We start from the raw sequence: 25,612 nt of genomic DNA on the forward strand, positions 1-25,612 counted from the left end.
CACACGTTTTCAAAACTGTCTCCTTTTTTCAAAACTCTACACACAATTCCCAAAACTGCACACACAAAATGCAAAATGACTCACATCTCCTTCAAAATGAAACACTGCATTTAAAATGCCATAAACACATCTCAAAATGAATCATTTGCATCAAATGGCAAACACTTTTTTTCCTCCTCGTTGTCGTCCCCCTCCTCCTCCCCTTGCTCTCTGTCTATTGTTGGCATCCATTGTTCAAAACAGTTAATCTGACCTTTGACCTCTGTATAGGCCTATACTAAAGCAGTGATTGGTTAGTGTTCAGTTAAGCATAATGTGTTTGCACATATGAGGAGTGTGTGTGTGCCCTGGTAAATAAGTGTAGCATTATGATTGGTTGTGTTCGGAAAAGGAAAGCAAGTCACGTCCTGTTAGATTTTTGTATCTTAGGTAGAGAATTGTGTGTAGTGTTTTGAAAAAAGTGTTTGATGCAATTGAAAACTGAGTGAAAGGCTGAGAAATGGCTTATGGTTTTGGAGATTTGGTGTGTAGTTTTGCACTTTGAGTGAGAGGTTTAAAAAACCGTGTGAGATGAAAAGATTTTGTGTGTAAGCGGTTGGAAAAAACTGTATTCAGTTCAATTTTATTTATACTGTCAAATCATACAGAACAGAAGTTATCTCAGGATACTTAGTAGATAGATAGAGTAGGTCTAGAACTACTCGGACTTGAACCTATTATTTCTTCTGATACAGAAACTAATGAAGCCACTGGGCAAAAAAGTACAGCATATGTATGATGGGTTTGATTGCCCTAATAACTAGATATCAAAAAATCTTTGTCAGGGTTTCACAAAATGACAAGAAATAATATTTCTGATCTGCCACCCCTCACACATGCATACATACTTATGCACACATACATACATACATACTAAGCACACACATATATACATACTCAAACACGCACAAACATACATACTCACACTCATAAAGCCTAATACTCATACACACTCATGTTATGCATGCATGCATGTATATGTATGTGTAAGTGTTTTGCGCCGGTACAACTACAACTTGGATAAGTTTAGGAAAAAACATTAACAGTCCAGAAGTTGACCAGTTAAGGGGCCACTATACGCAATCAGAAGTGCTTGTCGGATCGATAAAAAACCCTCCCCCCCTTCACCTTTTCGACAACGGAATTGGGGAGGCTGTGTCCAACCATTTTTATAACTTTTCAAAACCAACAATCCAACATTTAAACCCACTTCACGGTGTGATTGGCCAGCAGTGTGCAGGTGAGGCCAGGGTTTGAACTTCCCTCTCTAGCTCTCTTTTTTTCATTTTTTACACAACTATTCCTGTCACTTGTTATGCAACACAATGAGGTCTTCCAGGAGAGACTTTATATCCCCATATTACTGTAAAACAAGATTGCACCTCTGTCTATATGACGGCTGGCTTTGCACTTGTCTTCCGACGAGATCAGACAACACTTCGTACAAACCAGTTCTCTTAGAGCCTAACCCAATCATTGGGGACACAAACCCCAGTCTCCGGTGTCTAAGTCGAGTACTTTGCTACATAGACACCCATCAACTCCAACTTCCTCCAGTAGACATTTGGCTCAGTTTTAATAGAGAAGACAGCACTTATTGTGCCCTGTCCAACCAACTTCCATCTTATTTTGTTACATTACATATGTAGAGTAGATGGCACAACAACTCATCACTGTTTAACAAATGACAATAGCGTGTAGACACAGAGGATGTTGAGCACAGCACAGCGAAGTGGGTACTTCGGGAGGTAAGAGGCGAGAGGAAATCAAGTGTGTCTCCTCAATTAACATTCACTGGTCTATTTACACACGTTCAAAGTGAGTGGTCCTTAACACGGCAAGGTGCTCAGGAGGCTGCAGGAAGCACCGAGGGTGGAAAGCTGAAATCAGCACCACACGCACAAAAAGAAAATCTGGCTGAAACTACACAAGAAACAGAACATGTCTTTTAATGAAGCAACCGTGGTCCTCGGTCATAATTTTCAAAGAAGCAGCCAAGATTAAAGTCAAAGGAGTCTCCCAATGGCTTCAAGTCTGCACTGCTTTGAAAAATACCCCCAGTGTAAAAAGCACCCCCCACCTCCTCCCCCCTTTTTTCGCCCACCCCGTCTTTCTCTCTTTCACACTCTTCTTGCTCTATGTTTCTCTTTCTTTTCTCCTCTTTTCAAACAACTGGAGCTGCACTTTAGCCACCAATTCTCGCCCCTGATCCCATCATTAAAAAGGCTCAGGCAGAACAAGGGCTTTTTACGTGTGTGTGTGTGTGTGTGTGTGTGTGTGTGTGTGTGTGTGTGTGTGTGTGTGTGTGTGTGTGTGTGTGTGTGTGTGTGTGTGTGTGTGTAAGAAAGAAGCAGAGAGAGACAGACCGAGACAGGCTGACAGACCTGGGCCTGCCAAGCGACGTGGCGCTCACTCTTTAAGTGCAACAGACACCTCCTCTCCGACTACAGAACTAACACTATGCCACGCGCACGCACAATAGTATGAATAATTGATCGGCCTGGGGCTTCACGTGTTAAGAACAGAGGAGGCGTGCCAGTAGCGTTTTCACTTCAAATTTGTATTGTCTTTAGTCTCCGCCAGCCATCTACATTTCTAACACCTGCCTCAGTCAGATGTGCGCTGGTGCACTAGCCCCGGAACTATCTTTCATCTCGCACACACTGTTACTGGAAGAAGAGGAAAAAACACACACTTTCAAGAGATCATTATCTAGTAGGGAAACCAGGACAAGTTCGATAGCTTCCCTCTTTCCTCCCGCCTCCACCGGCAGTAACCTTTGTTAGATCATTTTAACACCTGCAACCTTTTTTTAAAAAACAGAATAGAGACTTCTCACTTGCCAAGGTTTTTCACCTTAATGTTAAAAAATGTAAAATGTACTGTTACTAAAAAAAAAAAAATAAAAAAATAAAAAAAAACTTCAACGAAAAATAAACACATCAAAAAGGCCCATAACGCCGAAATTGTCATTGCATGTGCACCTTTGAAATAGCTTTGGTACAGTATTAACCAGTTAAAACTGTGAATTGACACACAACTTCTTGTAAAAAAAAAGCTGCAGGCCTTGTCGAGCTAAGGGGCTGGAAAAGATGTTATTTAGGGGGTATGGGTATTGGATTAAGTCTTAAGCATATTTTGTGAGCTTACTTTTATTTACCCATACTGTATATTTAGATACAGTGCTGGTTGTTTGGCTCTTATTGTCATTAACTTTACTTTGTGAAACAATTTGCCTGATGAAATGTTTTTCACTTTAAATAAGGACCTGGAACCAAAACACTAGAACGTGATCTCTAGAGGTTAAAACATACCAGATAAGTAATATTTGTTGTTTTGAAGCAAGGAAATAATACAATGTATAAACATATCCTGAATAAACATCTGGATATGTTACAAAGAGCTATAGCAAATGAGCATCCTGTTTAACATCTGAGCACACTGACATGTTAACTGCCTTTGTTCAGAAGTTCTGTTAAAAAGAAAACCGACAACACAAGCTAATGCTTTTGACTTTCATGCATCTCCTCCACATTTTTTACCCTTGCTGAAAAGAGGAAATCCCCGAGTAAGTAATGAGTCAAATCTTTAGTCCATATGCATTATACATTAAGTAATTCAAAATTCTAAATCTTCAATACCCCAAACCAACAAGGGGTCATTTGGTTTTTGAGGAAGTGGTCCATCCTCGGCCTTTTTGAACTCTTTATAAGTGTTTTTTTCTTTCAATTTATTTTTGATTTCCTTCTGTCTCTATGTAAATCGTTTAAATCGTTTAGATTCCTTTAGATGGTACTGCATGTGATCAAAAAACATATTTTAACCTTCAAAACTGCTTCCTTGGTGCTTATTTTTCTATATGATATATGACACACTTTAAATTCAGCTTGTTAGTAACTTCCTAATCCTAACGTCCTAACTATGTGAGGTATTGAACAGTGAAGATACGACGTGTATCTAGTGTAGCAAGAAACACTTTGCATTGTAAGAAACATTCAAAGATCATGACCCTTATACTCAAAAAAGGCAACCTCATAGATCTAAGTCACAAAAGGATAAACGCATCCTCGGTTTAATACATTTTAAGATGCTAATGCAATAGTTGGACATTTTGGGGAAACCCCTTGTTGCTTTCTTGCAAATAAGTGTTGATACTGGTTAGATTAGCTTAGCATAAAGACTGGAAACAGAGGGAAACAGCTAGCCTGGCGCTCTTAAAAATGAATAACATACGCCTACCAGAACCTTTTGAAGTTCACTAATTTACATTTTGTTAGTTTAATCTATACAAAAACAAAACCATAACAAAAATTGTGTTTTACAGGGTTGATGTGCGTGACTATTTAATAGCCGAGCGCAGTGACTTAGAGTCTTCTCGTATCGACCTTCTCATGTCGAACTATTCCTTTAACCTGAAGGTACGTTGAAGAACATGAAGTTCTTTCGGAAAGTATCTAACAAGTTCCATCACTGCCTCGACTTGCCTGCCAAGCTGTTCATAACTATGTAATGTCCTCATGCATTATAAAGACCTGGCCACGATTGAAAACAGCACAGTCAAAAACAACGTGATTAAAGATCCTGAAGTTGACTGAAGAGGAACGGAGATGGCTTGACCTTAAACATACTTGGGCTCCCTGGTGGACACAAGAACCCAATCCCTCCCCAGTAAACAGTGCTGTAATATTAAACACAGAGGACGTCAAAGAGCTGTAATGTTTGCTCCTCTCTGCTGTGGATTGGGATGTTTTGCCCAGGGTCGGTGTCCCACCATTATGACATCACTTAAGACCCAAGCAGGAGACTATCAAAGGCGCCGCGGCAGTGTATCATATTCATCAATGGAAAATATTCATATGCATATACACCCTTGCCACATTCGAAGGGAAGCATCTCCTTTTTAAAGGCCCTAATCCACTGGCAACACATGAAAAGTTACAAAACATCAAATAAAGCGCTGGGAAAAGAAAATTAAAAATACAAAAAAGGCGAAAAAAGGACGACGTGTTAAAAGAAGAGGAAATTCTTTAAAAGAGTAATGATTGAGCTGTGCCTGATTAATCATCCATGGCGTTCTCGGGTAACTGTCCAACATTACTTTTGATTTAGCTTGCTGGGCGATCAATAGAAAGAGCTCCGGGGAATGTTTCTAATTAAGGTAATTCATGGTATGGCTGATATGGACATCACGTGTAAATCTGATCAATTAAGTTGAGTATTGTCGCGTTTATGTTTCCTGTATCAGGAACTTTAGTTGCAGGGCAGTATTGTAATCTAACTATCATCTAGTCAGTGCATTAGGTCAGATTGTTAATCTATAAACTACAAGTGAATGATTATGACTTCACTGACTTTACACTTGTTCTGATTAAACCAGAAATAGAACAGACTGTACGTGTGTTGTCATATACAGTACATAATCAAAGTCCATTTATTCTACACTACATCTCTACACTTCTCATCAGTCTTTACTCAAAACCTATGTTTAAAGCTTAAAGTTCTAAAGATTCACTTTTTTAAGTCTATCGTGATGCAGTACTCACTTGCCCATATGTTCACTACATTGAGAGAGTTATTGGTTGAAGTAATCATTCCTTTCTGTCCATGAAAAGATCCCCTCCTAATTCATTTCCAATGTACGTGAAAATCCACAGTTTGAGCAGGCGCAGTTAGTCAAAATACATGCGTTTTCTTTCCAAGTTCTGGCCATTTCAATATGAACTTTCCCTTTCTCGTTCCTCGGACATCGTCTCCTTGCTGAGATGGGTGGAAGGCAAAAGTACAGAATTTAATGTCCTCTTAATTGGACTAACTGCTACAGCTAAACCCTCATATGTATGTTTTTTCATCGAAAGAGGATAAGGAATTTTGTCCCTCCATCTCGTGCATTGAAATAGCATCAATAGCATATCTCTTCACAGCCAGTATGGACAGGAGAAATGATAAAAGAGACTGATAGCAATGTACATATGGGAAGGTGAGTGTTGTTTTGAGACTTGAAAAAAATGTGAACGTATGTGTTAAATTGTAACATTCTGTACAGACACCTGTCAATCTCACTGTGTAAGTGAAGGAAGGTGTGTGTGTCGGGGTGTTAAGGGCACGGTCCTGCAGGTCTTGGACATCACTCCTGAAAAGCCTGTCTTTTTATTGGCAGCTCTTCTAAAGACAAGATTTAATGGAAACAGCGGATATTGAACCAACTGAGGATCAAAGAGGCTTGATAGCAGGTGGATAACTCTATACCAGAGAAACAAAACCTTAGGACTCCATTGGTCAAAAGAGGGAAAATGATTTGTTTGTGTCTCCTACAGGATAGTACATATGGAGATTTGATGAATTGTCTCCTCTAATAATCTCCTTTTCAATTTATGTTTATGGGAATAGTGTGTAACCCATTTTACAGTAACACCTATGGATATCCAGCAAACAGATTTACTATTTGAATTTAATGAGAAATCATGTTGCATAAATGCATGTCAAATGCAAAAAATATTCATAGAGAGATATTATATCCGGCTACATTAGAAGTTAATTTATCACAAGTACTATACAAACGAAACTACTATTAATTTTGCATAATGTCCTTGTCTCTGTCATTCAGTAAAGAAGGAGAATATAAAAAAATGTCATGATGCAAGCATTCGATTTAACATGTTGTTGGCTAAAATAAAGGTGCACGAGAGTCTACAGACTTAATAAAATATAGATGTCAGGGTGAGCGGGCTGGTTTGTGTGTGAAGCGTGCTCTTTATTGTTAGAATGAGAAGACAGCTGCATTCAACATCTGTAAGGTAAGGCAGTAAACACCGGTACACCACTGCAGCAGCGGCACACTAATTCAAAGCAGTTGTGTTTGTCCACTGCCACTCAATTGAATAACTGCAAATCTTGCTGTTTAGTGTATAATCAGGAGGTGTCTCGTATAGGCCTCCGAGCTACTATTAAACCTGAAGACTTTACTGTGATGGGGGCCGCAATGCAGCGTAAGGCATCAAAAAAACAAGGTGCCACGTTCTCAAACAGAGAGGTAGGTTAAGTAGCAAAGAATGGCAGAAAATGACATTTCAGAACGCTGCTGTAGTGCTGCATGCTTACGCCAGCAGAAATGGCTTAAATACACCCCCATGAAAATGTGATTTCTGTATAAAGAGTTTGACAACAAAGGGCCCAACACATCATTTTTGATGAGACTAGATTATGTATGTGTGTGTGTGTGTGTGTGTGTGTTTGTGTGTGTGTGTGTGTATATATACATACTGGCAGGTTTCTACCATTCTATCCAACTTACATGTTCAATTAAGGATGTAGAGGAAAATGAATGTTGTTTAGATCAGCTGATTTTTGCTTTGTTTTTACATGATGCAGTGGTGTTAAATTTCCAGAGTTAGTAAATTTGTCACAGCATTATTAAGGAAATAAATAAAAGAAAAATGCCTTTTTCATTTATTAGCAACAGTGGCTCTTCAAACATAAAAAAAAAACATCCATACAGAAAATGGTTCTTTATCACTGTCCTGCATGTGACATACGGGCTGATAAACCTCCAGAAGAATCAAACTCCATGTAAACAGCCTGCAAAATCAGCACTGCATTGGATAACATTCAATGAATCCTGAATAATGGTATTGAATTTCTTCTGGATTACTAACCAGAATAGTAAGGCTTTGGTTTTCACTGGTGTAGATTGGTAAGTAATAAAAACCTTAAATTTCATATAATTGAATATATTTATACATAAAAATAAAATGTATAGATGATGGTGTCTTTTTTAGGCCATGCCAGAAGTTACCACTACTCACTATTTACTTGAGAATAAAAACTTTATGAGGAGACTACACAGTTTGTCGTTAAAGATAACCACTATGGTATCATTGATTAATACACCCCGTATAAAGGGTTTATTAGTCGTAACTGATGTTTTTTATGATTAATAAAGGATTTACCAATGCTTTAAAGATCAGTTATAATGTAAGCCTTTAATTAGAACAGTTATGGGGTGGATACAAGTCCTCCAAACCATACAACGATATAGGTTGTTTGTTCCTACCCTCTAATAGGACCCACAGGAGTGTTTCATAAATTAGCGCCCCTAGCGGTGGCAGGAAAAACGACCCACAGGGGAATAAGGAAGCTCTGTTTGTTCCTTAAAAGTTAATAAAAACTTGCCTTGTGTTTATTTGACCCATCCGCCACCCCAGCCTGCCTCCTTACGCAGATGGCACATTACTTTCTGCTTTGCTCCCTTCATAATTACTATGGCCACTAGAGGGCAACGCCACTATAACCGTAAATACGTGAAGTAATTGCTGCTTGGATTAACGTCCAATGGGAAAGTTTTTTGGTAGAGGACAGTCTTGGTTAATAGGTTGTAGCTGGTGTTTTGTTTTTGTCCAATGGACCATTTGGCCTACAGAATACAGACACACAGTAGCCTAACTCTGACTACACACCTGCTACATATTAAGTTCTGCAAATGTTCTGATATATACTCTTGAGCCTTTGATTAGATTTTTAATTTTACAAATGCAAGCAAAATGGCATTTGAGCCAGCCATTTGTTTAGAACAGTTGAAACAGCCAATAAGTGATGACGTGTTGGGTCACTGTGACTGATGTGGTTAATGTGTTTAAAGCAATGACATGATGAGGGATGAGCGTGACCCATGAGAATTAGGAAGAAACTCATGTCATGAATTTGCTCCTTCACTCAAACATAGACCTACTGGAACATGACTACAATGTGCTTGATACTGAATTTTTTTTTAAAGGCATACTATGCAGTTTATGTTTTTTGTCAAACAGCTACACCTAGAGTCGCTGTGGAGTACTTGTATTTAACGTTACTGTCGTAAATACCACTCACGCAGAGCTATCTCTGCACTCAAGGCCTGATACCCTCACCCCTGTAGGACTGGTCTTATCATCAACAATGGATGAATCAACAACTTCGTAAATTAGATTAGATTAAACTTTATTGTCATTGTGCAGAGTACAAGTACAAAGACAACGAAATGCAGTTTGCGTCTAACCAGAAGTGCAAAAAAAGCAGAAAAGTGCAATGTGATACAAAGGTGGTGGTAAAAACTGACATACAACAAGCAAGCGCAACAACATACAACATAGAACGCAAGCAAGTTTACTTGACATGTTGATAAAAATGTCGGGAGTACAGTCTTCAAGTTGGCCTTATTAAAGTCTCCTGCGATTATGTAAACACCGTCGGGGTGGGCCCACTGCTGTTCGTTTATAGTGTCCAGCAGGAGAGAGAGCGTCGTGTTTACACAGCTGTAACGATCACTACTGTTAGCTCTCTTGGTAGAAAAAAAGGCCGGCATCTTACAGACATGCACTCGAGGTCAGGGGAACAGTGTTTATCTATAATTGTCCCATTATTACACCAGTTCTCATGCACGTACATACAGAGCCCCCCTCCTCTTCTCTTACCAGAGTCCTCAGTCCTGTCCCAGCGTAGCAGAGTGCGGCCTACTAGCTTTATGCTAGCATCGGGTATCCCCGGGTGAAACCAAGTTTCAGTGATAATCAAAACACAGCAGTCACGAAGCGAGTTGTAATTCCAAGTTGTCCGTTTTATGCACCAGGGATCTGGCATTGGAGAGATACAGGCTTGATAGAGGTGGCTTGCTATCTGGTGCTGGTCACAGATGTCCAAAAGGCTCTGGCGGGTGTAGCAGATGTTGGCAGAACCGACAGTCGTAAAGCAATTCGTGATTCTCGCGAGATCTGGCGGGATGCGACCTCCCCAACTTGCATTGCTGGTTTTCTCAGAGGCGTCCCTCCCCAGCTCTGCTATCGGGATGATTCGCCCTACTACGACTTTGTTTACCATCGAAATGACTTTGAAGCTGTTATATTAAAGTACAAATCTTGTATAGTATGCCTTTAAGAAGATCACATTTCAAACCAATATGCTGGTTACGTTTATTCAAACTTCATCTATCATCTAACCCAATTTACTCCACAAAATCTCTCTGTGCTTCTCCTTGAACTGGAATTTCTACAATTATACTATACTTTGACTTTTTTTTACTTTCATTTTACAGTTCCCTTCCTCTCCAAAGCCCTGGTAAAATAGCTCTCCTTATGACTTAAGCAGAATTGACAATTAGCCTGCTAGCTGGAGCAGAGGTCTCTGCAGTGGGTCCCTGATGGTAAAGTATGGCAGATGAAGAGATTGAACCACCACCATCAATGGCTGCCTGTCTGAGATTGGCTGCTGTAATTGGTACCCACTCTGTAACACTCACATTCCATCACACTTTATTAATGCCCGTCATCCACTCAAAAGCTAATCTTTTATTCTGTTTTCCAATTATTGTAAAGTGGCGGGGTTTAAATGAGGAGGAGGAGATAATGAAATTAACTTCCTAACTTAGAGCAATTCTCTATGGCACAATGATCACATATTCTCTTGGTCTGGGAAATGTATGCTAATTTTATGCATCTATCATTAGTTATTACCATTGCAGCAACATAAAACACAGTTTTCTTGAACAATTAGACTTAAAATTGTGCATTTTAATGAGTCAGGGGAGGCTTGCATGCATATTAAAACGGCTGTAATTGAAAAGCCTAAACTTTTGACACTTCTTGAAGCAAGTGTTTGACAGCAGTGACAGTTTGTTTACATCCTGCTGTGTCTCTGTTCAGTTTCAAAGATTCTTTCGTAATACCTGAGAGCAACCATGGGGAATACTACTGGGCTCTCTCTCCCCCCCCCCCCTTCTTGTCTATTGCTGGTGCTTCAACATTATTTTTTCTTGTCATGAGCAAAATATCACACATTTTTAAGCGCTTTGTTTGTTTGATTTGTTTTTTTCTTCTTGTTTTGGGGATCAGGGAATGGATAGTTTGGTCTTTGTTAATGCAACAATCTAGTAGGCTGAAACATTATGCCAGGCTTGCAAGGAATCATTTATACTGCATACGGCCACAAACACTTAACAATGATAAAGACATACAAGACAAAGCTCTGAGAAAGCCATTCAAATAGCAGGATCAGACCAGATGAATAAATGGGGCTTTTTAATGATGCAATTTAAGATGTCATGCACGAGCAAATCTGTTTTATTTCTACTTCCTTTGGAATTTGTTCTGCCAAATTACTTGCATGTTAATGGACAACAATAAACTCAGTACATGTGTACCTCCCCTTGTACCAGAAATTAAAAATCACCCTAATTACATTGAAGGAGAGATTTTAGGATAAGAGGATGGTGTGTCCAATGTGTCTCAGTTTTTCCTGACAGATGAATATTATGTTTAAAGTATTCCAAAGCTGTAGAGTTAACTGTTTTGGGGTATTAGCTGCTCTGTTGCACATCAAATTAATTTGGCTTTGCTTAACTAATGAATCTAACACTCAATAAGCACCCCCTCCCCTCTCTTCTTTGCTACAGCTCCGAGGCCCCCAGACGAGCTCCCATCCCCATCCGGCTCATCAGTCACCCTGGGCAGTCTCTCCCCAAACGGGACCCCCTGATGCCCAGTAATGGCTGTTTGATGACCCTCATAAAAGGAGTCAATGTATTGATGGAGCCCTTTGAGGACAGACCTAATTTGTATGAGGATCAATTCAATTCAGCCAATTCATACGAAAAGAACCAGCAGACGGAGAGAGGGTGTGTGTGTGTGTGTGTGTGTGTGTGTGTGTGTAGGAGGGATCAAGACTTCAAAACGTGACATTACACCTGTGACCTTGCAGCTCCGACTGTATGCTCGCGTTGACACACACGATTTGTTTTAATGATAGTCTGTGGTGTTTTTATTAAATAATTGAATCCCTTCAGATCAGATCATCATGTAAAGGACAGCACATTATATTATGCGTGTCACTGCTGTCAACGGCTACATGCACATATGGGCGATCTATCCGGGGTATTACAAAGCTCCAAAACCACGGTCAAGTCATTCATTAAGTTGTAGGCTGAATTCAAGTAAATAAAGTGCTCACAGATAATTACTGTATCCATCAAATTGGCAGAACATTCATTTAAGTGCATTTGTCTCCAGATAAATGATATGGGAAGAGAGCAGCTGGGATTCAAGAAGAGGAGTGACTACGAGGAGAAAGAAGAAAGTGAAAAGCTCTTTTATGCTTTAGAAATAAAGAAAAAATCTATTCAGACAATTCTTAAATGAGGCAAAAAAGTTCCTATAAATGCAGTAAATTTCAAAGCTCAAACACAATCCCACACAACAGACACGATTAATTCATTGTCAAAGAGGGCTCTGAACTATAAGAGACAGTAGCTCTAATCAGGTGTGTAGCTGAAGTGATCCTCCAGATATTGCTCTCAGCATAATCAGTGTGTCTAATCAGATGTATAGCTGAGGTGATTCTCCAGATATTGCTCTCAGAATAATCAGCGTCTGGGTGAAGCCCTGCTGCCCTGGCCTCTGCTTACCTAATGAGACCCCATGCCCGTGATTTCTCAGCGTGCTGTGGCTCGCCAGACCACTCCTGCACCACCCAGGGAAAAAAAGGAGAAGACAAGGAGGAGAAGGAGGAGGAGGGGGCGATGAATCCAAATGAACCCCCCCCGCCCTTCTCTCCCTCCCATATCATTTGCATGTGCAGAATCAGGAATGATATCCACAGAGAGGCAGTCAGGAGAGAGAGCTGGAGAAAAGAAAAAAAAGAAAGAGAGAAAAGAAAGAAAGAAAGAGTAGGCAGGGAAAAGAGGTGTGCTCTCTGACCACGAGTATCCCCAGAATTGGGTCAGCTTTTTCTCTCTTCATCTTCAGGAAAAGTGAAAGAAATGATAAATGAAATTAGCCACCAAAGAGTTCCTGTCTTCTGAAAAGCGATGAGGGTGGGGGTGGCAGGTGAAGTAATAGGGGAAGACAAAAAAAAAATAGGCAAAAGAGAAAAAGCAGAGAGGTAGGGGCGGAGGGTCTGAGGGAATTTTTTTGAATGGAATCCAATGGCAGGTCCTGATGGTGAGGAGAGGAGAGAGTGGAGAGCCCCAGTGTCTGCAGCTCCAAAAGAGGATGTGATGAGACTGCATGGCTAATGAAGCAGCGCTCCTCTCTGGCTCCACAGAGAGCCCAGCCTTTTCTTATTCCCATTCATCATTAATTCAATAACGTTGATAATTTCATTAGGGTTTTTTTTCCCGCGCATTTTCCAGGGCCTTTATCAATAAATGATAGGCAATGGACCAGAGGCTGCCCCTGCTTAGCTAAACACACACTTCTCTCTCTCTCCATTCCTTTTTTTTTGCCTTTTTCCTTCTCTTTCATACCAGCAAATATGAATTAGTACAGTATTAAAAAACAACTGAAAAGTTGTGGGACCTTGCCCCAAATGCAGTATAAGCTACAAGCTGCTAAGAACTGTCTTTTTCATTTGACATGGACGTCAAATGTGACAGCTCTTCCACTGGCCTTTTTAATCAAGACATTTTGACATGTAACAGAAGGAAAAGCACAGTTGAAAATGAATGATGGCTGAATTCCATTTAGTTGCTTCTGTTTCTGGGTCCTGGTATTGTGCATGCTTGATCACGACTTACTGGGACACTTAAAGTGCTCATATTATGCTCATCTTCAGGTTCATAATGGTATTTAGAGGTTATACCAGAATAGGTTTACATGGTTTAATTAAAAAGCTCCTCTTTTCACCCTGTGTGTTCAGCTCTCTGTTTTAGCTACAGAGTGAGACATCTCACTTCTATTCCATCTTTGTTTGGAATAGAAGTGTTTGCTGTGAAAAAAGCCCATTGTTGTCTACTGGTTGGCTGCAGAACTCAAAATTCCGCTCATCTCAACAGAAGTCACTGGGATGAAGTTTCCATATTTTACAGACATATAATTTCAGTATAATTTAGCAATCATTTCACTAATTCATGATCACTAATTTAATTTGTCTATTGCTGCCTATTGTTTTTTTTTTTTAATTAACCTATTAAAAGTGGTAAATGCACGATTTGAAGTGCATAAAAAGTGCATGCATGTACATATAATCTGGTGAACAGAGGCATCCCACTAACTCAAAAACTATTAAAAGTTTATGTATATCTATATTGTTAACCGAAACTGATAGCGATATTTGAGAGTTGAAAAACATCTAATAACGATATATCGGCCGATATTACATCTTTTTAAACATATAATATAAGCACACAATCTTATTATCGGGCGACATATACACTGATACTGATATATCTGAAATAAGTTAATATCGGTTAATATATCTGTCTGGTCGATCGGTCTGACTCTAGTACGTAACTTTGCTGATCACCAAGATTACATCAACTGTATAGATTTTGGAGTGTAGACTTATGTCATGGGTGTGTAATAGTTTGATGATGCATGAAATGCAAAAATCAAACCCAGTTAATATATATATTATAACTATAACAATATAACTATGGGCCAAATCTCATCCAACATTTTACTTTAAAGAGGGTTTTAAAAAGGCCACGATACAGCTTGTTAGTCTTTGTTTTAATTTGTATCTATATGTGTTACCTTTGTTTCCCATTAACACATTTGTAAAACTAAGGAGAATTTTTAAATAAAAAAAATCAATTAAAATTGGAAAAAAAGAGAGAGGGTGCCTTCTGGGATCAATTGTCCTGGGATCTAACATATGGCACTTGCGGTGACTCAGGGGGCATCTCAGGTAAATAAACCAGTATCTGGCACACTACAGTAGAGCCTGCTTTGGCACGGTTGTAGTGACATAGGGAGCTTGGCCAGGGTAGGCATGTATGTGCACACACACACACACACACACACACACACACACACACACACACACACACACACACACACACACACACACACACACACACACACGCAGAGCTAGATTGGGAGCTCTGAGGGGCTGGATCCAGGGATTACTCTAACCACATTTATTTATTAACTCTCAATTAAGTATGGGTGTCCCAGGGCTTAAAGTGGCTTAGTGAGCAAGTGGGACCCCAAGCACATTCTGATAACAGTCAAGGCCCCTGATCTCAGTTCACTCCATTTTGCTGATTAAATATAAGCTTTTCATCTGTGGATACAATGCTATTAATTAAATCATTAGACGAGTGATTCACTTATGAGCAAAGGGAGCAGTGAAAAGAGACTCACACGAGTAGCTCGCTGCAATAACTACTGAAATATTCATTATAAAAAAAAAGATTGCCTAAATTCATTGACAAGGATTACATGTGTAGAGACCCTCTCCCTTCCTTCATTGGGCCAACCCCCTTCAGCATGGGCACATAGTCCCTTTTTGATCACTAGATAAAAAGATCGAACAAACACAGGAATCACACACACTAGTATAATGGCCGTGCGCTGCTTTACACACACACACACACACACACACACACACACACACACACACACACACACACACACACACACACACACACACACACACACACCATTACGATGAGCCTATTAAGAATGTTGCATTTTAAACAGTTCTTTAATGAAATATGACCACAGAGTTGTAATAGCTTGCTCGGGGGAAGTAAGATCACTGTAAATGAAATGGGTAAAACAGAGCTGCGTTTTCTGTATCCCTGCTGAATTACAAACCAAACATGATGCAAAGTGTCCACATTTTAAGTACATTCCTCAGCTGATTAAGGACCTGTTCACACACAGATGCATTGCTTAGGAGAAACACATCTGAAATCCATGCATTTCAATCAAATAATGTGACTTATAGCGTTCAGCGAGGGCCGGTTAACACGCACAGGTGGCTGCATTTTTTCGGTAGTAGTAGTAGTAGGTAAAAAAGGTGAAAGTAAGGGCACCTATAGTTTAGAATATTTTATCAAAGATATGTGTTACCAAGCTCAAGAATGAGTCTTCATGCTCACGACTTAACTGAAGGCAGAGGGAGCATAAAGGGCTGAGAAACAAGCCCATAATGAAAAAGCGCCCCAAATATACACATCAATTGCCTCAATAGTTCAGATGTACCACAAAACACATGTAAAATTACTACTAAATTGCTTTCTGTAAAGAAGATAACGTTGACGGTGTATTTTAAGAGAAAAAGGGTCACCCATTACAGTAAGTTCACTACAATTTGAATTTTCGTAGAGCCAGCACCTAGTGGCCATTGGATGAACTGCAACTTGGTACTGGCTTTAATATTATACTTTGTTTCCAGCCTTCTAAGAATATCAAAACAATACACCTAAAAACATTGAGGATTAGGTTTCACATCAGTAATATGCCTTCTCAACCCGTTCTCATTCCCAACTTGTCAAATACTGACACTTGGTCAGTGGCTCTAAGCGTCGGATACCGGCGCAAAAATCTAACTTCAGCGACTGGATGGAACGCACCGAGCATAGCAGCAGTTTGACCGTGGCACTGTAAGATGACGTAGTATTAAGAGCAACACCTGTATCAAGTAGTATTGAAAACCAAGAGATACATTTGTAACCCCACCTACGATCTTTTCCTCGTTTACTGTCCCTTTCTTGTGCTGCATGTCAGTTAAACATGCGTCCTGACCCAGAGCTTCAAAAAGTGACGACATGAGTCCCGACCCAGAGTGTCAAAAAGTGAGGGCTACGCTAAAGGAGACTTTTTGCGCCAAAGGCACCTGACCAAGCATCACTTTTTGACACGCTGGAAGTGAGAATGTGTTGGCCTTTCTATATCCCTTTATCAAAGCTTATATACAGTATAAAGGGTCTTGTGCATAAAGCTTCAATTAAACCATGACAATTATTTTACCTTACAATGTGATTTGTATAAATCCCTATGCCTAACATATAATATTATAATATATTATATAATATATAATATATATAATATATATAATTATACAACATAGGTATGGTAATATCCTAATTTTGTGTTGTTACATATTACATACATGCTATATTTCCATTACATCTTGAAATCACTCAATAGATGCATTAGGAGTAACCCAACAAGTAATAGAAAGTTATTTGTGCAAGGCGGAGAAAGGGTTTTGTCGGAGGCAGGACTGGCTGATAAAAACAGACAGTTGCGGCACTCTGTGAGGTGTAATATGAAACAGACTGCAGGTTCTTCTTTACTGCAAGACACCTTTCACCTCTCACTGACATGAGCACGAAGGAGTTGGCTTTGATAGATGGACAGGCAGAGTGAAAGAGATACAGAGACGCAATGGAAAAAATTGGAAGAAGGAAAGAGATAAAGAATTAAAGAGAGAGAGGGAGAAAGGCTTGTCTTTCACGAGCCATTGTTCTTGGGAGGCCTGTCGGAGGAGGCGAGGGCTGTCGAGCAAATAGAGGCAGACTGAACGAGCAGTTGGAGTACAGCGAGACAGATCAGGTCAGAGCTACAGTGCTGCCACCCAAGAAGCTAAAGGCCAGACAACCAGCATGGCAGGGACCACAGCTGTGTGATGCTATGATGGCTGAGCAAATGAAAAGATCCTGACAATACAGTGTGCCTCTCTGTTTTTTTGCAGCAAAAAGTATTGCATTTGATGTTCTTGATGGGGAAAAACCCAGTACGATATGTTGTTACTGAGAGAAGAAACCTCAAGTTTACACTTGTCTGTGCCAGATGCACTCAATAACATGCCTCCTGCTAAAGGGTCAGTTCCCAAAGTATAAGTCCTATATGGTCTAGCCATTCACCCAAGTGTCCCGGGAACTGCAGATTTAAGATCCCTTGAAAATTAGATGGAACTTTGAGGGTTTATCAAATAACTGTTAGGACATTTTACAAAGAACCTCAAATCTGAAACTCATGGTGATGCTAAAGGATAAGACAGAGAATCACCAAAGTCAGAAGGCTTTATCCTCTGCGGACCATGAATGTCTGCACAAAATTCCATGCCAGTTTATCCAATAATTTAAGATATTTCCATCTGGCCCAAAGTTCTCAGACCAATATTGACATTTTACCCAGAACCTCAAATCTGAAACTCATGGAGATGCTAAAGCACTAGAGCACTGCACTCCCAGAATGCAGAGTTACTTGTGGTTCCTAGAGTCTCTAAAAGTAGAATGGGAGCCAGAGCATTTAGCTATCAGGCTCCTCTCCTGTGGAACCAGCTCCCAGTCTGGGTTCGGGAGGCAGACACCGTCACCACCTTTAAGAGTAAACTTAAAAGTCTCCTCTTCTAGACCGGCAGGGGGAAGGTGTGTAGCCACAGTCATGACGCACCCCCTCCCTATCTCTGCTTCTCTTCATAGAAAGCTTACTATATTTAGGGTATGAGGAGTTGCAGCATTCGCCTAGACCGGCGGGGGTGGGAGTGTAGCCACAGTCATGGCGCACCCCCAACCTATCTCTGCTTCTCCCCATAGAAAGTTTTATCTTGAAAAAAACAGTCCCATATGGTCTAGCAGTTAGGATTCCTGGTTTTCAACCATGTGCCCTGGGTTCAACTCCCGGTAAGGGAGCTACAGTTTTAGGATCCCTTGAAAATTAGATGAAATGTATGAGGGTTTATCAAATAATTGTCAGGTCATTTTACGCAGAAACTCATGGTGATGTTAAAAGATAAGTCAGAGAATCACCAAAGTCAGTAGGCTTTATCCTCTGCAGACCATGAATGTCTGCACAAAATTCCATGTCAGTTCATCCAATAATTTAAGATATTTCCATCCGGCCCAAAGTTCTCAGACCGATATTGACATTTTACCCAGAACCTCAAATCTGAACCTCATGGTGATGCTAAAGGATAAGTCAGAGAATCACCAAAGTCAGTAGGCTTTATCCTCTGTGGACCGTGAATGTCTGCACAAAATTCCATGCCAGTTCATCAAATAATTTAAGATATTTCCATCTGGCCCAAAGTTCTCAGACCGATATTGACATTTTACCCAGAACCTCAAATCTGAACCTCATGGTGATGCTAAAGGATAAGTCAGAGAATCACCAAAGTCAGTAGGCTTTATCCTCTGCAGACCATGAATGTCTGCAAAAAATTCCATGCCAGTTCATCAAATAATTTAAGATATTTTCATCTGGCCCAAAGTTCTCAGACCGACTAATAGACCGATATTGACATTCCTAAAGCTACGCCGTTTGCAAACATTTAAAATGTCTCTCAAGAAGAAAAAAAACCTGTTATTTTGAAAAAATCAGTCCCATATGGTCTAGCGGTTAGGATTCCTGGTTTTCACCCAGGTGGCCCGGGTTCAACTCCCGGTATGGGAACTGCAGTTTTAGGATCCCTTGAAAATTAGATGAAACATATGATGGTTTATCAAATAATTGTCAGGTCATTTTACACAGAAACTCATGGTGATGTTAAAAGATAAGTCACAGAATCACCAAAGTCAGTAGGCTTTATCCTCTGCAGACCGTGAATGTCTGCACGAAATTCCATGCCAGTTCATCCAATAATTTAAGATATTTCCATCCGGCCCAAAGTTCTCAGACCGATATTGACATTTTACCCAGAACCTCAAATCTGAACCTCATGGTGATGCTAAAGGATAAGTCAGAGAATCACCAAAGTCAGTAGGCTTTATCCTCTGTGGACCGTGAATGTCTGCACAAAATTCCATGCCAGTTCATCAAATAATTTAAGATATTTCCATCTGGCCCAAAGTTCTCAGACCGATATTGACATTTTAGCCAGAACCTCAAATCTGAAACTCATGGTGATGCTAAAAGGATAAGTCAGAGAATCACCAAAGTCAGTAGGCTTTATCCTCTGCAGACCATGAATGTCTGCAAAAAAGTTCCATGCCAGTTCATCAAATAATTTAAGATATTTTCATCTGGGCCAAAGTTCTCAGACCGACTAATAGACCGATATTGACATTCCTAAAGCTACGCCGTTTGCAAACATTTAAAATGTCTCTCAGAAGAAAAAAAAACCTGTTATCTTGAAAAAAATCAGTCCCATATGGTCTAGCGGTTAGGATTCCTGGTTTTCACCCAGGTGGCCTGGGTTCAACTCCCGGTATGGGAACTGCAGCTTTTAGGATCCCTTGAAAATTAGATGAAACATATGATGGTTTATCAAATAATTGTCAGGTCATTTTACACAGAAACTCATGGTGATGTTAAAAGATAAGTCACAGAATCACCAAAGTCAGTAGGCTTTATCCTCTGCAGACCGTGAATGTCTGCACGAAAATTCCATGCCAGTTCATCCAATAATTTAAGATATTTTCCATCCGGCCCAAAGTTCTCAGACCGATATTGACATTTTACCCAGAACCTCAAATCTGAACCTCATGGTGATGCTAAAGGATAAGTCAGAGAATCACCAAAGTCAGTAGGCTTTATCCTCTGTGGACCGTGAATGTCTGCACAAAATTCCATGCCAGTTCATCAAATAATTTAAGATATTTCCATCTGGCCCAAAGTTCTCAGACCGATATTGACATTTTAGCCAGAACCTCAAATCTGAAACTCATGGTGATGCTAAAGGATAAGTCAGAGAATCACCAAAGTCAGTAGGCTTTATCCTCTGCAGACCATGAATGTCTGCAAAAAATTCCATGCCAGTTCATCAAATAATTTAAGATATTTTCATCTGGGCCAAAGTTCTCAGACCGACTAATAGACCGATATTGACATTCCTAAAGCTACGCCGTTTGCAAACATTTAAAATGTCTCTCAAGAAGAAAAAAAACCTGTTATCTTGAAAAAATCAGTCCCATATGGTCTAGCGGTTAGGATTCCTGGTTTTCACCCAGGTGGCCCGGGTTCAACTCCCGGTATGGGAACTGCAGCTTTTAGGATCCCTTGAAAATTAGATGAAACATATGATGGTTTATCAAATAATTGTCAGGTCATTTTACACAGAAACTCATGGTGATGTTAAAAGATAAGTCACAGAATCACCAAAGTCAGTAGGCTTTATCCTCTGCAGACAGTGAATGTCTGCACGAAATTCCATGCCAGTTCATCCAATAATTTAAGATATTTCCATCCGGCCCAAAGTTCTCAGACCGATATTGACATTTTACCCAGAACCTCAAATCTGAACCTCATGGTGATGCTAAAGGATAAGTCAGAGAATCACCAAAGTCAGTAGGCTTTATCCTCTGTGGACCGTGAATGTCTGCAAAAAATTCCATGCCAGTTCATCAAATAATTTAAGATATTTTCATCTGGCCCAAAGTTCTCAGACCGATATTGACATTTTAGCCAGAACCTCAAATCTGAAACTCATGGTGATGCTAAAGGATAAGTCAGAGAATCACCAAAGTCAGTAGGCTTTATCCTCTGCAGACCATGAATGTCTGCAAAAAATTCCATGCCAGTTCATCAAATAATTTAAGATATTTTCATCTGGGCCAAAGTTCTCAGACCGACTAATAGACCGATATTGACATTCCTAAAGCTACGCCGTTTGCAAACATTTAAAATGTCTCTCAAGAAGAAAAAAAAAACCTGTTATCTTGAAAAAATCAGTCCCATATGGTCTAGCGGTTAGGATTCCTGGTTTTCACCCAGGTGGCCTGGGTTCAACTCCCGGTATGGGAACTGCAGTTTTAGGATCCCTTGAAAATTAGATGAAACATATGATGGTTTATCAAATAATTGTCAGGTCATTTTACACAGAAACTCATGGTGATGTTAAAAGATAAGTCACAGAATCACCAAAGTCAGTAGGCTTTATCCTCTGCAGACCGTGAATGTCTGCACGAAATTCCATGCCAGTTCATCCAATAATTTAAGATATTTCCATCCGGCCCAAAGTTCTCAGACCGATATTGACATTTTACCCAGAACCTCAAATCTGAACCTCATGGTGATGCTAAAGGATAAGTCAGAGAATCACCAAAGTCAGTAGGCTTTATCCTCTGTGGACCGTGAATGTCTGCACAAAATTCCATGCCAGTTCATCAAATAATTTAAGATATTTCCATCTGGCCCAAAGTTCTCAGACCGATATTGACATTTTAGCCAGAACCTCAAATCTGAAACTCATGGTGATGCTAAAGGATAAGTCAGAGAATCACCAAAGTCAGTAGGCTTTATCCTCTGCAGACCATGAATGTCTGCAAAAAATTCCATGCCAGTTCATCAAATAATTTAAGATATTTTCATCTGGGCCAAAGTTCTCAGACCGACTAATAGACCGATATTGACATTCCTAAAGCTACGCCGTTTGCAAACATTTAAAATGTCTCTCAAGAAGAAAAAAAACCTGTTATCTTGAAAAAATCAGTCCCATATGGTCTAGCGGTTAGGATTCCTGGTTTTCACCCAGGTGGCCCGGGTTCAACTCCCGGTATGGGAACTGCAGTTTTAGGATCCCTTGAAAATTAAATGAAACATATGATGGTTTATCAAATAATTGTCAGGTCATTTTACACAGAAACTCATGGTGATGTTAAAAGATAAGTCACAGAATCACCAAAGTCAGTAGGCTTTATCCTCTGCAGACCGTGAATGTCTGCACAAAATTCCATGCCAGTTCATCCAATAATTTAAGATATTTCCATCTGGCCCAAAGTTCTCAGACCGATATTGACATTTTAGCCAGAACCTCAAATCTGAAACTCATGGTGATGCTAAAGGATAAGTCAGAGAATCACCATAGTCAGTAGGCTTCATCCTCTGCAGACCATGAATGTCTGCACAAAATTCTATGCCAAAGTTCTCAGAATGACTAACAGGCCGATATTGACATTCCTAAAGCTACGCTGCTCGCAAACATTTAAAATGTCTTTCATGAAAAAAAAAATCTGTCCCATATGGTCTAGTGGTTAGGATTCCTGGTTTTCACCCAGGTGGCCCAGGCACTACTGACTAATAGTCAGGACGTTTTACCCAAAAACTCATGGTGATGCTTAAGGATAAGTCAGAGAATCACCAAAGTCAGTAGGCTTTATCCTGCTCCATCTGAATCATCAGTCCCATATGGGAATAGTTTTAGGGCCCTTGAAAATTAGCATCTAGCGGGCGTTATCCTTCAGTTCTGATTGGCATAAATCACCACAAACAACACAAATCCTAATCTCTATATATACCACTAGATATACGACAGGAAATATTGCATGTTTTCTAAATAAATAATGATAGTGAATCAACCTTTTAAAGGTAAAGTATTAAAACTACAAGGCTGGAGATTAGTACAAATCAATCTATAAACAAACAAAACTATGGACAAATTGTCATAACACCACGACTGAAGGATGCAAAAAAATGAACGACAAGTTATGTGCAAGAATACAAATCTACAAACGACAATACAGTTGAAACTAATGTCTGGTTCATGGCTGCAAGGGAAACCAATGAAAGCTACAAAAGCAGATGAGAAGGATGCTCCTCCCGTCTAGATAGAGTTGTGTGGTTTGAGCATCTGCCAGTTCACCACCCATAGGGGAGTGTCGCTGGGCTCTTCAAACACCCTGCGTGGGTCCGCCTCCTTTTGATGCTCCTGGAGAGGGAGAGGACAGGGGGAAGGAGACACTCCTCCACACACGCTGCTGAGCTCTACTGGACCAGATTGGAGATTGCAGTAGAGAAACGCATCAATTGAATTCACAGGAGAACAGCACAGTTCTTCATTTAGATTTGAAAGTGGCCTAAGTTGAAGCACATTTACAGTAAAATCATCAGAAAGTTGTTTCCATCTGTGTGCAGCATAATAGTATTGGATTTTGTGTTATACTCGCCATCTTAGTAGTTGTGCATGAGTTTATGCTCTCCTTCTTATAATAATTAATAATAATAATAATTAATAATAATAATAATAATAATTAATAATAATAATAATATATATATATAATATAATAATATAATAATTCAACTGAACAGCTAAAAATAAAACGTGCAACATTTGAAATTTACAACAGGATCATTTTGCTTTGGTAAAGCTGTCAATACTTTCAATAAGAGCAAAGGACACACACACACACACACACACACACACACACACACTCACACACACACACACACACACACACACACACACACACACACACACACACACACACACACACACACACAACACAAACACATTCAGCAGGATCAGAGGGAAAGCATCACAGGAAGGGAGCAGTATGTGGGAGTGAATAGCTACTATAACTTTGAGTTTGTCTCTGTTTTATTGGCTGCTGAGAACAGACCTATACTCAGCAGTTCTATATATTAGAGGTGTCTTCTGGATAGGTTTAAGACAAAACATGTACTCTGACTGTGTGTGTGTGTGTGTGTGTGTGTGTGTGTGTGTGTGTGTGTGTGTGTGTGTGTGTGTGTGTGTGTGTGTGTGTGTGTGTGAGAGAAAGTGAGGGTGGTGGGTGTTAATCTCTGGCTTTATTTAGAATTCCGAACATTCAATACTAAACAATGCACACAGACACACACAATCCTATTTGGTTGATCAAAAAACGACTCCTCAGAGGATAACTTTTTGGGTAATTGGCAGGATGCGTGTAAAAAAAGAAAGAAAGAAAAAACGACAGAGAAAACCATAAATAAATGAATACATGAGGCTTTTGTGTGGTTTTGGGTGAGCATCTGGTATCAAACATACTCACACCTTGTGGATAAAAGCAATGACAGAAGAATTACAGCAACAATCAGTTAAACCCTGTACAAGAGGAAAAGCTGTTTCTCACCGATCTCCAACGACTACTGTTTGACTGACAGGTGTAGGTGAGAGGTAAGCTATGGAGACCAGCAGTCAAATGGACAATGGAAGTCATAAAAAAAATCTTACGCTGTCTGATCTTCAAAGACTGAGGACTGAGGAACAGTCATGTTGAAATGGTTCAAAAGGGTTTCTGAATTATTGAAGAGCTCCGGGTCTTATGATGACGTGATAACAAACCAATGAGCCTGATAAGATGCGGAAAAATTATCTTGAAGGTCAAAATACAAAAATCAACATGGATGGATTTGAGAAGTCAACCAAAAAATATTTTAAAGAAACTAGAAGGCCACGTCTGGAAATGCGAGTGTTAACTATCTGAATGTATAGAATAATAGACAACACTGATAATATAATATCTACAGCAGCTGAACCAGCCCAGCTGACTGGAGCTACCCACCACCATTTGAGCTAAGGGCATTGTGAGGGATGGATACTGGGAGGCAGACATGAATCATATGTCTGGGAATTATGTCCACAACATTTAATATAGTGGGAGTGTATTTCTGTTCACAGCCATGTGGTCCCAGCAAGGCCTAGACGGGGAAAACAAATGTGTAATGGGCGTACAATTGAATCAGGTGTCTGGTCCTCTTAAGGAAATTAAGTTGTCGCCGGAGCGGGGCCACTTAATGAGAGGCAGGCTTGTGGACAGTGACGAATGGAGGATGACACTGGCAAGAGTGTGAGGCTACCACAGTATCTGCATTTGGACTGGTGATGATTTTTCATCCATGAACCCCCCACCATTCGGGTTCTTTCTCTCCCTCAAACACACACATATGCACACTGCCTCTCCTCCCGCCATCCTCCCATTTCCAAGGCTTCTTTAGGGACACATTTGCTCCCTGTGTGATACTAGCCATTTATTTGCACATATATTCATGGAAATGATGACAGCTAATAAAGAGGGGCATCTTCTTTCCATGTGTTTTTACTTCATGGTACATCTTGATATTGGCCATTATGTGATTTTTGATTTTGATGGATCTCTCTCCATATTCACAGTCACTCG

The 25,612-nt window shown here is 40.0% G+C and overlaps 5 non-coding genes across 5 annotated transcripts; all 5 read left to right on the forward strand.

The window, feature by feature from the left end:
• Window positions 1-19,118: 19,118 nt before the first annotated feature.
• On the forward strand, window positions 19,119-19,190 carry trnae-uuc (transfer RNA glutamic acid (anticodon UUC)). The gene has a single exon. It is a non-coding gene; the product is annotated as a tRNA-Glu (tRNA).
• A 691-nt stretch (window positions 19,191-19,881) lies between these two features.
• Window positions 19,882-19,953, forward strand: trnae-uuc (transfer RNA glutamic acid (anticodon UUC)). Its single transcript has one exon. It is a non-coding gene; the product is annotated as a tRNA-Glu (tRNA).
• A 691-nt stretch (window positions 19,954-20,644) lies between these two features.
• On the forward strand, window positions 20,645-20,716 carry trnae-uuc (transfer RNA glutamic acid (anticodon UUC)). Its single transcript has one exon. It is a non-coding gene; the product is annotated as a tRNA-Glu (tRNA).
• Window positions 20,717-21,407: 691 nt separating this feature from the next.
• Window positions 21,408-21,479, forward strand: trnae-uuc (transfer RNA glutamic acid (anticodon UUC)). The gene has a single exon. It is a non-coding gene; the product is annotated as a tRNA-Glu (tRNA).
• A 688-nt stretch (window positions 21,480-22,167) lies between these two features.
• trnae-uuc (transfer RNA glutamic acid (anticodon UUC)) lies at window positions 22,168-22,239 on the forward strand. The gene has a single exon. It is a non-coding gene; the product is annotated as a tRNA-Glu (tRNA).
• Window positions 22,240-25,612: the final 3,373 nt, after the last annotated feature.

This window comes from Sander vitreus, chromosome 2 (assembly GCF_031162955.1).
Source record: "Sander vitreus isolate 19-12246 chromosome 2, sanVit1, whole genome shotgun sequence".
Lineage (NCBI taxonomy): Eukaryota > Metazoa > Chordata > Actinopteri > Perciformes > Percidae > Sander > Sander vitreus.